The 10272-nt window shown below is 49.7% G+C and overlaps 1 long non-coding RNA gene across 1 annotated transcript; it reads left to right on the top strand.

Moving 5' to 3' along the window:
• The first annotated feature begins 744 nt into the window (after window positions 1-744).
• Window positions 745-4927, top strand: LOC137220809 (uncharacterized). Its single transcript, XR_010941803.1, has 3 exons — window positions 745-2608; window positions 3080-3285; window positions 3669-4927. It is a non-coding gene; the product is annotated as an uncharacterized lncRNA (long non-coding RNA).
• The last annotated feature ends 5345 nt before the right edge of the window (window positions 4928-10272 follow it).

Genomic DNA, 10272 nt, shown 5'->3' with positions numbered 1-10272 from the left:
CCCCACACCTCAGGTACCCCAGTCAGCCGCGCCCTGAAACAGGCCCCTCTGTGCCCGCCTGGATCCCACACGCTCCACAGGACTGCCCAAGGGGACATGCCTCCACCCTATCTGCACCTCTTGTCTGCTTCGCCAGGAACCAGCAGCCAGGCACCCATGTCCCTTCACCTCCAAGGATGGCTTCCTGGCTCTGCCAGCGCTTACAGGGACACACAGCAAGTACCCTGCCCTAGCACCTCCTCAGCAAGATGCTACTGCATCCTTTCCATCATCTCCTGGCGCTTCCAAGTCCCACCAAGTGTATATGCCTGAGGAAACTGAGGACCAGAGAAGTTAGGAAAGCTGCCCAGGGTCACTCTTCACACAGCTCCAATGGCTGAGCCTGGCAGCCTCTTTGCTGAGAGGAGCAGGACAGGGTGGGCCGAGGCCACGCTGAGCCAGGGAGACTGTGAATGCCCGGTGTGGTCCCACTTTCCCTTCATCATGGAGGAAGAAGGGAGACTGGACAGGAAAGCCTGGACACCAGCAGACAGAAAGGAGAGCCCCAGCGTGAGGGCACATTCCAGGGCAGGGAAGAGCAGAGGCCGGGCCCCTCTCCGCCGGGAACCCTGACCCCTGCTTGGCCCCAGATCAGCATACCTTGCTGGGGCCTCACCAGGGCGAGCCACCGTAAGGAACTCGGCTGAAGGATCCCCCTGCCCTCCCCCCAGCCCCCTCACCCTCCCCACACCTGGCCGTGACAACGCAAAGGCCTCCCCATCTGCCGACACCACGGCAGGGGGCGGAGGATTCTCTATGCTGCTCGCTGAGTTGCAGGCTTCACCCTCCACTCACTCTGGGCGCGCTACGCGCCCTCGCTCAGGGCTCTCCTCTATCCCAGCTGTGGCTCTAGCAGCACCTCCTCCTCCAGCCCTGCTGGCCTGTGAGTCCCCTCCCTCTCTGACCTCCCAAGACACAGATTGGATTCTTAGTAACAATGTCCCCCTACAGTGTGCCAGGCACTGACCCGGGCACTTGCCGTGCTGCTCACTCTGCACCCTCCCGGCAGGGCTGTGTTGTAAATGCCCAGACAAAGGACCCAATTTGCACGAGAGACGCAGACGGTAAGTAGAAGGAGAGCTGGACTTCGAGCCCCGGTGTGTCGGAAAGCAGGAGTGGAGGTCTTGTGTGTAAACGTCTCATCCCCAATAGAGGCTGTGTGCCCTGGGAGAACAAAGGCTGGCTATGCTTCCTGGACGACCTGGACCCTGTCCTCCAATAGACAAGCACTAGCCGGACCACTAAGAGTGGGTTCTCAGCCCCAACACTTCACCAGGAGAGGGCCCTGCAGTGCCAGGAACTATGCTTGGCTCCAGGGAAGATGCCCCTTTTCCCGCTTACAGAACTGCTTCCCGTTGTGTTTCTCCTCTGGGCTTCCCAGCAGCCCTATGAGTGTCCACCCACCACATTCCAGAAAGGAGAGTAACTCTAGTGTAGCAAACAAGGCCAGGCCGCTTTTCCAAGTAGCTCTTCCAGGCCTCCCTGGGAAGGGGTGAACATGCTCCTTTGTGCACGGGCGGACCAGGCCCCATGTGGGCCCCATCTTCAGAGCCACCACTTCCTCACAGACAGGCATGCTTTGGGATCCAAAAGCCAGGAGGTCCCTGACCCCCGACTCTTCCCACAGGCAGGTCCTGAGCAGGTACGCAGTATTGCCCCAGACTCAACACAGGGACGGACACATCCTCAGAGAGTTCCAGCCCAGCTCTGCTGCTCATCTTCACCCGGCCAAATCTCCACCATGAAGCTTTTCCTGGTCACCTTGGACCTGCAGCCAGGACCACCTACATAACTGGGGTCAGGACCAGCTACATAATCGCAAGGTGTGGTGCAAATTAAAGATGCAAGGCCCTCTGTTCAAATTTTAAGAACTTCAAGATGGCAACAGCAGAGCATGAAGCCCCAGCACAGGGCTCTGTGCAACTCTCACATCACAAGCCCACGGCACCGGCCCTATAGCTCAGGTATCAACTCTAACACCCATCTGGATGGCCCAGTTGAGCCCTGAGTTATTACATGACTTGTACTATAATTTAACACCTTTATTTTAACTTGAACAGCTAATAAGATATGTTCTAAGAAGCCAGGCACTATGCCTTACACTTCTTTGCAAAAACCCCCTGGAACCTATGATAGTGCTTAGGACGTACTCAAACACCATGAATTAATCTTCGTCGTAAGGAGCTCCCAGAGAACGTACTTTCTGCACTCATTCACTGAGCCACCACTACATGCAAAGCCCTGTGCTGGCCACCACAGGGAATGAAGGCTGGTGAGGCGCCGTCCCTCATCTTCAAGGGCAGAGTTCGTCATTCGTGACCCAGCCACTGTTCCATCATGAAGCATTTGCTATATGTGGCACACTGCTGGATGCTGGGGACGACCCCTCCGGAAACTCCCAGTCCAAAGGGAGATGAAGACACTGCCTGAAATTGCCTGTCGGTCTAACACTAAGCCAGAGGGCCACACAGCAGGCTCTGGGGACACCCCAAAGAGGCACCTCACCCAGTCTCGGAAGGGGCGACCCCTGACCAAGACCTATCAGTCTGGAGAGAGCTCATGGCAAATTGTAAGTTGTTCTTAGGCAATGACAGGAAGTCCTGATTCCATCCTGTCCCTGACGTGGCCCGTGGCTCCCTGTGTCCATATGCGATGAGACAGGCCAGCAGAAACAGAGAGCGCCAGGGCCGGAAGTGGAGAATGTGAGGGAATTCAGAGGGGCCTCAGAAATACCAGCCATGCCCCAGCTGAATATCCAGGGAAACCAGGCACAGCTCCAACCTCCGCTCCCAGCTCATCCATCTCCCTTCCTCTCCTTCTTCGCCTCCCGCCCAGCCTGCCAGGGAACCATGGCTGGGGCCTCCACAGCCTCACTGGCAAGGAAGCCCACCACAGCTTTTCTGCTCACCCTCCCCCCGAGGAAGACACCATACTGCTTTTAGAGCCCTCCCTTGTCCTCCCCTTTTGAAAAGTTGAATAGATAATCTTGGAGGTCGTTAAGGAAGCAATAAAACCTAAAGCAATTTTCTTTTCTCTGGAGGTAACATCTCCCAGCTTCCTCCACGCCAGGCCATGCTGAGCCACACCACCAGAGGGCAGCAAAGAGCCAACGGACCTCAGCCAAGGGCCCTCCGAGTTCCCCGAAGCTGTGTGAGAACAGTGACAACAGGGACTGGTATAGTCCTTACTTACTGTGAGCCAGACCCTGTGCTGAGACCCTTAAATGCCTCATCCCATGGAATCCTGGTAACAACCACAGCAGGGGCCGGGGGTGGGAAGTGGTGGGGTGGCTGGGGGGGGGGGGTGACCTGTCCTTTAGCTCCACTTTACAGATGAGGAAACCGAGGCTTAGCAACGTGAATACACATTGCCCACATTCACAAAGCTAGCAGGTAGTAGACACAGAATTTGAACCCTCACGTCTGGAGGGTTCTGAGCAGGGCTTCTGCCCCCAAAGGATGCACTGTCTTAGAGGTCCTGCCGACCCCGGCCCACAGGAGACTGCTGTGCCCTCACCCAGGCCTCACCTACTGTTTATTGAGTAGATATTGATCATCTAGTGAACTTGGGCCCCATGGCCCACCAGCGTGGCCAGGTTTGTTTTGGGTATGCCTCATTTTGTCTTTCAGAAACTGAAGACTACAGCCACACATGCTCCCCTAGGCCTTCTCCCACTCATCCAACAAAGCAAAGCCGTCCCCACAACTGTGGAATCACTGCTCTGCCCCACATCTGATACACACGAATTCGGCTTAAGTAGAAGCAGCCAGAGATTCTTCCAGCCACCGCCAAATACGCTGAACAAGCAAAATGACTATAATATCAAATTCAATTCAACGTTTTGGTTAGAAACAAGTTGAAACCATCAGGAAGTTGGTTTAAAAAAATGAATTCAAAGCTGGATTTAAAATAATTAGCCTGTTTCACAATGAAGAGAGTTGATATTCTGGGAACAGTAGTAGGATGTCTAATTAGATGCAGGTGAGACGCTCATCTAATATTCAAGGTTATTTCCCCAGGAACAAAACGGAAGGTGAAGCAACAGGCTCTTTCTTCCAACCCATTGCTTCTTTGAAAGCAGCCCTCACACAGGTATCATCTCTACATTATAAAGGCTTTTGTCCCCCTGAAATAATGGCCTGCAAAGACAGACTGGAGTTAAGTACTTGCATCAGTAAAGCCACGAAGTATTATAAACCAAGAAACTTATGACAGAAAGAACATCTTTCAATTCCTTTACAGCTGCTAAGATACCAGCCCTGCTGATTCCCCATACTTTGAGGGGCAATAAAGTTTAATAAAAATAATAACCACCACCACAACCAATATTTATTGAGTGCTTTCTCAACAAACTCTGTGGTGAGTCCCATTTTACAGATGAAGAACCTCAGGCTTACTGAAGCTGAGTAACTTGTCCAAGGTCACAGAGTGGCCAAGTGGTCTCGGGCAGGGTTAAGTCTTGGTTTGGACACTCCTAGGTAGGGTGACCATATGTCCTGGTTTCCTGGGATAATCCAGGTCTAGGACAGTTGTCCCAGGGTAACTATGAAGAGGGTTCCCTTCCATGCTCTTAAAAGAGTTCTAGTGTGGTTAATAAATTATATGATCACCCCACTTACAGGCCTAGCAGGAGAGTGCTAGGGTGCAGGACTGTGTGGCGTCTAAGAAATGATTAGTCAACTTCTCCCCTTGGACAATCTGAGTGTGGGCCTTTCGGAAGTAATGGTGACCCTTGAAGTCCACAGAGCACTGTATAGAATCTTCCTGGGCCATCTCCTGGTTTCCCTGTTCCACCCTGGCCTCCCTCCCCTGCTAGACAAAGCTTGGAGCTTACGCCCATGGACTGTTTACTGGGGGGCACATGGCACTTTGGAGTCCCATCTGTTGAATAAAGCCCCAAATAAAAATCCTTGTCCCCCTCTCTGTGTGTCTATCCACATGGTATTCCCCAGACAATTAAAGTATCAGATTCTGGTTTCAGGAGAACAAAAGTCAACCAAGCAGCTGTACTTCCCAGAGGACTGAGGAATACCTTTCCTTGGCAATTTGGTTGGCATGTGCTATAAGTTGGGGGTGGGGGGGATTAGCTACATCAGAGGAGTAGTAATGGGATATGGACCTTTGACATCTTATTCTCCTGGGAGCCTGGGGAGGGCCGAAGCACATCAGGAAGATTGGGGAAAGCCATGGAGACCCAAAGGTGCAACTCCCTCCCCCTATGTCAGTCCCAAACACATGACCCCTTCGAATGCCGGCTTTGGGCAAGTCTGGAATGCTTTCCCACCACAAGGCTGCTGACTTGCTCCCTTCCCTGAACCTGGGAGGAGCTAGGGTGGGAGAGAGGGCAGAGTCCCAAGACGCAGGACATGCTAAAGCCTCAGCCTCACTGAGCCACCTGAAGCCTGGGCAGCTCTGGGGGGGCACCTGAGCTCTTGAGGCTCACTGACTGTTGTCTTCTCCATGTTCAGCCCTTGGGCTGGCTTCCTGCTCTGAGGTTTCAGGATATGTCCAGCTGCCACTCTATGTGAGCTGACTCACCTCAGCTACTAAGGGATTTTCTGCACTTCCCCCAAGTGTATTCAAAGAGCTCTTCCTGGGACAGATACACAGAAGAGGCCCAGGCCCCAGCCCAGTGTCCATCCCCGATATCTACAGAGCTGAGAATGCAGGCTGTGAGCCATACAGGCTCTTTCAAACCCTGGCTCCTCTCCTTAAAAGCTGAGTGACCATACTTCATTTCTCCCAACCCCTTAATTTATCTTAGTCCCAACTTTATAGGGCTACTGTGAGCATTAAATGAGATAAATGTCTCAACACAGAAAGTAAGCAGTTGATACATGGAATCAATAGCTGCTTACTATTATCATCCCGCCTTTAAAATATCCAAGGGAACACTGTAGTTTTGTACCCTGTGTGGACCTACTTGGAGTAACATCACATCTATGAGGCATAAAAGGGCCAAACTTGGGGCACATATCTATCCAGGGAAGTTGGAACCTTCTGTGAGCCTGGGCAAATTCCCATGCCTCAGTTTCGTCACTTGTAAAATAGATGTAATAACAGTGTGTAATCTCAAAGAATTTTTAAAAAATACTAGATGAGATAATTCAAGTAGAATATGTAAAACTTCGTGTGGCATATACAAAGCACATAATAAATGACAGCCAATAATAATAACAACAATTTCATGTTACAAGAACATATTTAACAATCCAAAGACTCTCAAATCCCAGAGGGAAAACACCTTAGAATCTATTCTAACCTTGTATCCAAACTTCTTTGAAGTTGTGAATTTTTTAAGTGCTTTTGGACACTGGGTCCCCTTAAAAAGCTGATGAATGCTCTGTCTACTTTTCCCTGAAAGAAATGCATGGACTGTCTTGCAAACAATTTCAGGAAATTCTTATATTCCTCTGAAGTAATCCTTATGGTTCCTTGGACCTGTGTGAGTAATTCCTGCCTTAGATCATCCCAGATAGGGCCTCCAGAGGCTGCTTGAACGTTTTAGTAACAGGAGCCTCACAACTCGTAAAGCAGCTCACTCTATGCTTGGAAAAGTCCAAGTGCTAAAAAGTTTTAAAATTCATCCTTAAATCAGGACCCTAAAAGAGGCTTCTGTCTCTGGAGCAACACAGAGGAAGCACAAGACCTTTTTCAGATGCCAACACTTGATGTTTTTGGAAAGCAGGGCCCACGCTGTGACACATCTGACCCTCTCCGGGCTAAAGCTGTCCGTCCACTCAGTCATTCCAGGTGATGGCTTTTGGGTCCTTTGCCATCCAGGGCACCCACCCTCCCCAAACCACTTCCTGCATGGCTGTGGCTCATTTCCTTTGTCAGGACGTCGTATTTGTGCTACTGTTCTTAGCCACGTCATCACATCCGTTAGGCAGGCATTTAAATGATCCCCGAGGCCTCATCATACAAGAGCAGAGTGTCAAGCCACACAGAACCGCATTCCATCCTCGGGTTTGGGCAGCTGATCTTTCGAACCCGAGCCCACCACTTTACATCTGTCCCAATTAATTATTTAGTCTCACCGATTTCTTCCCTAGCACTCCAAACCTTCGGGGAGAGTCTGGCTCACATTTTATCACCCAGTGTGTTAATTCTGCCTCTCAACTTTGAAACATTTGCACGTCCCATTCAAGATAAGAAAATCAAAGAGATCAGCGCATCTCCCTGTGTGAAGCTCAGGGCAAGGTGCCTTACACGTGTTCTCACTCACTCTTCACACCAACTCTATGAAATAGGCATTGATGTCTATACAATCATCCCCACTTTACAAACAAGAAAAGTCTGGTGGAAACTCCATCACCTGCCTAACATTATCCACTTACCAAACAGCCAAGCCAGGATTTCAACCTAGGCCTCTCGGAGCCGCACTATCTCACTACACCCTCCGCATTTCCACGCTGAACGGCCGTCTCTCCAATAGGCTGTGGGATCTGTGACAATAGTGAATAGGTTTTGTCTCTGAATCCCCAGCCCCCAGCAAGTACCTGGCACTGAGTAGGTGTTTTATGACTAATAGGGGAGGGAAAACAAGGGATAGGGTCACTGTGGTTCCTGGGGGCTAGCGTGACAGAGAATGCTTCTTGGAGCCGAGCCCTCATTATATCCTATATATCCATTATATAGGATATAATGTCCACACATGACCAGAAAGTTCTGGGTCCCTAGCCCCCAGGACCATGCTGGCCCTAAGATCGGGACATTCACTCACCCAAGTCATGGGAAAGCAGACTGGGAGGAACGGCCCTGCGTCTCCCCACGCCCCTGCGTCTCCCCACGCCCCTGTCCACCCCTGAGCCCAGCAGTGGGCCCTCCCAGTGTGCCCCCACTCTCCCACCGCACAGCTGGCCTCCTCAATGCAGGGGGCTACGTGTTGGGACGGAGAAGGTTCAGGAAGCCTCTAGCTGGAGATTTCTCACGTGCTCTTGAGAGGATAGCCAAATTCCTAACTAACTCAGTCTTTTTCATAAAACAGATTCTCAAGCGAACTCACAGAACTTTTGTACTGAGGAGTCTGGTTAAAGACAAGAAGCTTAATAGAAAATAACCAAACACCACCACTGGAGCCAACCCCCCATCTGGGTGTTGAATCAGTTCCGTCCACACCGCACCACTTTTCCCCCCCACCTCATGGCATACAACCCCTACTAGGCCCATTCCTTTTCCTACGGGCGGCAACGCCTCAATTCTTCTGAAAACCATCAAGCAGGAGTTCCACTGTGGAACCCATATCTCTGTGGGTTAAGCGACAGGAAGACAGACCCAGGGAAGGACCGTCTGGGCCCAACGGCCACGTGAAGGCGAAAGATCGAAAGCGCCATCTTGTGGTTACTTCACACCTTGCATGCTGCTTAACGTAACCACTTGCTCAGTAACAGCGTCCCGCTCTTTTCCTTCGGAAGCCCCTGCCCCAACCTGTAAAGCCTGAGGGCCTGCACATCATGATACCCACCCCCACCTGACCCCAGGAGTAGGGAATGGGTGTAAATGACGCAGAATGGCCAATCAGAGCCCAGCATTCTCCTCCCCAGCACACTGATTGGCTGAGATATGAACACAAGACCCAAGAAAGCCAATCGGGGCCTTAACAAGATTTACTAGGTGGAAGGTGAAGAAACAGGCTTCTCTTCTCTTTGATCACAAGTCATAAGGATGTGGTCTCACGGCATCAGAGGTCATCTTTGGGATCCTCTGAAGAAAACCTGCCTGAGAATACAGCCAACACACAGAAGGAATCAAAGCAGAGAAACAGAGGAACAGGTCTACGACCACAGGGGTTAGCCCCTGCGTCCAGCTTTGCCTGAAATTGTACCCGCCCTCCCTTCCCAGTTACGGGAGCCAACTTATTCTGGTTTTGCTTAATCTAGTTAGAGTCAAGTCTCTGTCACTTGTATCAAGAGACATAACACGTTAATAAGGGCAAAAAAGGAAAAAAAAAAAAACAAGGTCCAGTTGCATAAAATAAATAACGCTTACATTAATTTTGTACGTGATAAGTCTTAAAATTACAAATAACTATGAATAGCTCTATTGAATTAAAAACTGAAATAATTACATACTATAATAAATTTTAAAGCCATGGATTTTTCAACCTAGCTAAAATGAAAAGCTAACATGGAAGAAAGATGCCCACCAAAAGATCAAAAAGACATGACTGCTGAGTATAATATACATTTTCTGAGCGTTTTGTATTGTTAAATATCTCTTTGCAGCCTGTATGGTAAAATGAAAATATCCTCTGGAACTGCTGAATAAACCCTTTAAGCCAATAATCCCATTTCTAAGAGAAGAATTCCGGTCAAGGAAATTAATATTTGTATGGAGATGTTCACTGCAGCTTTATTTACTACAGGTGAAAGTAAAGAAGTAAAAGTGAAAGCATACTCAAAAGGTTAAGATACAATTGAGTATGTTATGGTACATTGATTTCACTAAATATACATAGCTTGACAAGCTATTCATATGCCAACTCTAGAAATATTTATTCAAACATTCATTGAAGGCCAACAATAATTTATTCGGTTCTTATTATGGGCTATGTATTTATACATACTTCATGTAATTTTAATCCTAAAACAATTTAAATGTTAGGTACATTTTTTTCTTTTTTTCTTTCAGTACGCGGGCCTCTCACTGTTGTGACCTCTCCCGTTGCAGAGCACAGGCTCCGGACGCGCAGGCTCAGTGGCCATGGCTCACGGCCCAGCCGCTCCGCGGCATGTGGCATCTTCCCGGACCAGGGCACGAACCTGTGTCCCCTGCATCGGCAGGCGGACTCTCAACCACTGCGCCACCAGGGAACCCCTAGATACTTTTTTGCAAACCCTTTTAAAGGTGAGTTATCGAAAGCTTGGAGGAATGTGTAACTTTTTAGTAAAAGTGACAGATGAAGGATTTGAACCCTGGAGTCCAAGTCCAAAGTCCACACACATACCCACTATGTTACACTCCATGAACAGATGAGGCATTGAGAAGTTCACCTGAGTTACATGTATGGGCAGCACATAGCCTGTGTCGGAGCTGCTTTGTACAGTTAACTGTCCTTTCCAGCTCATGTTCCAGGTGGTGGCAAAGGAAAGAGCCTTTATTCAGCACCTACCAGGGATCAGGCACTGTGTTAGGTACTGTTTCCATTGTCTACATTAGCCCTTACAGTGATCCCCAGGGGCAGATGTTACAGTCCTTTATTTCTATGAAAGCTGGGCTCTGAGAGATTAA

The sequence above is a fragment of the Pseudorca crassidens genome, chromosome 3 (genome assembly GCF_039906515.1).
Source record: "Pseudorca crassidens isolate mPseCra1 chromosome 3, mPseCra1.hap1, whole genome shotgun sequence".
Classification (NCBI taxonomy): Eukaryota; Metazoa; Chordata; class Mammalia; order Artiodactyla; family Delphinidae; genus Pseudorca; species Pseudorca crassidens.
The sequence above is the reverse complement of the archived record's forward strand: the minus strand, read 5'-3'. Positions and strand labels throughout refer to the sequence as shown.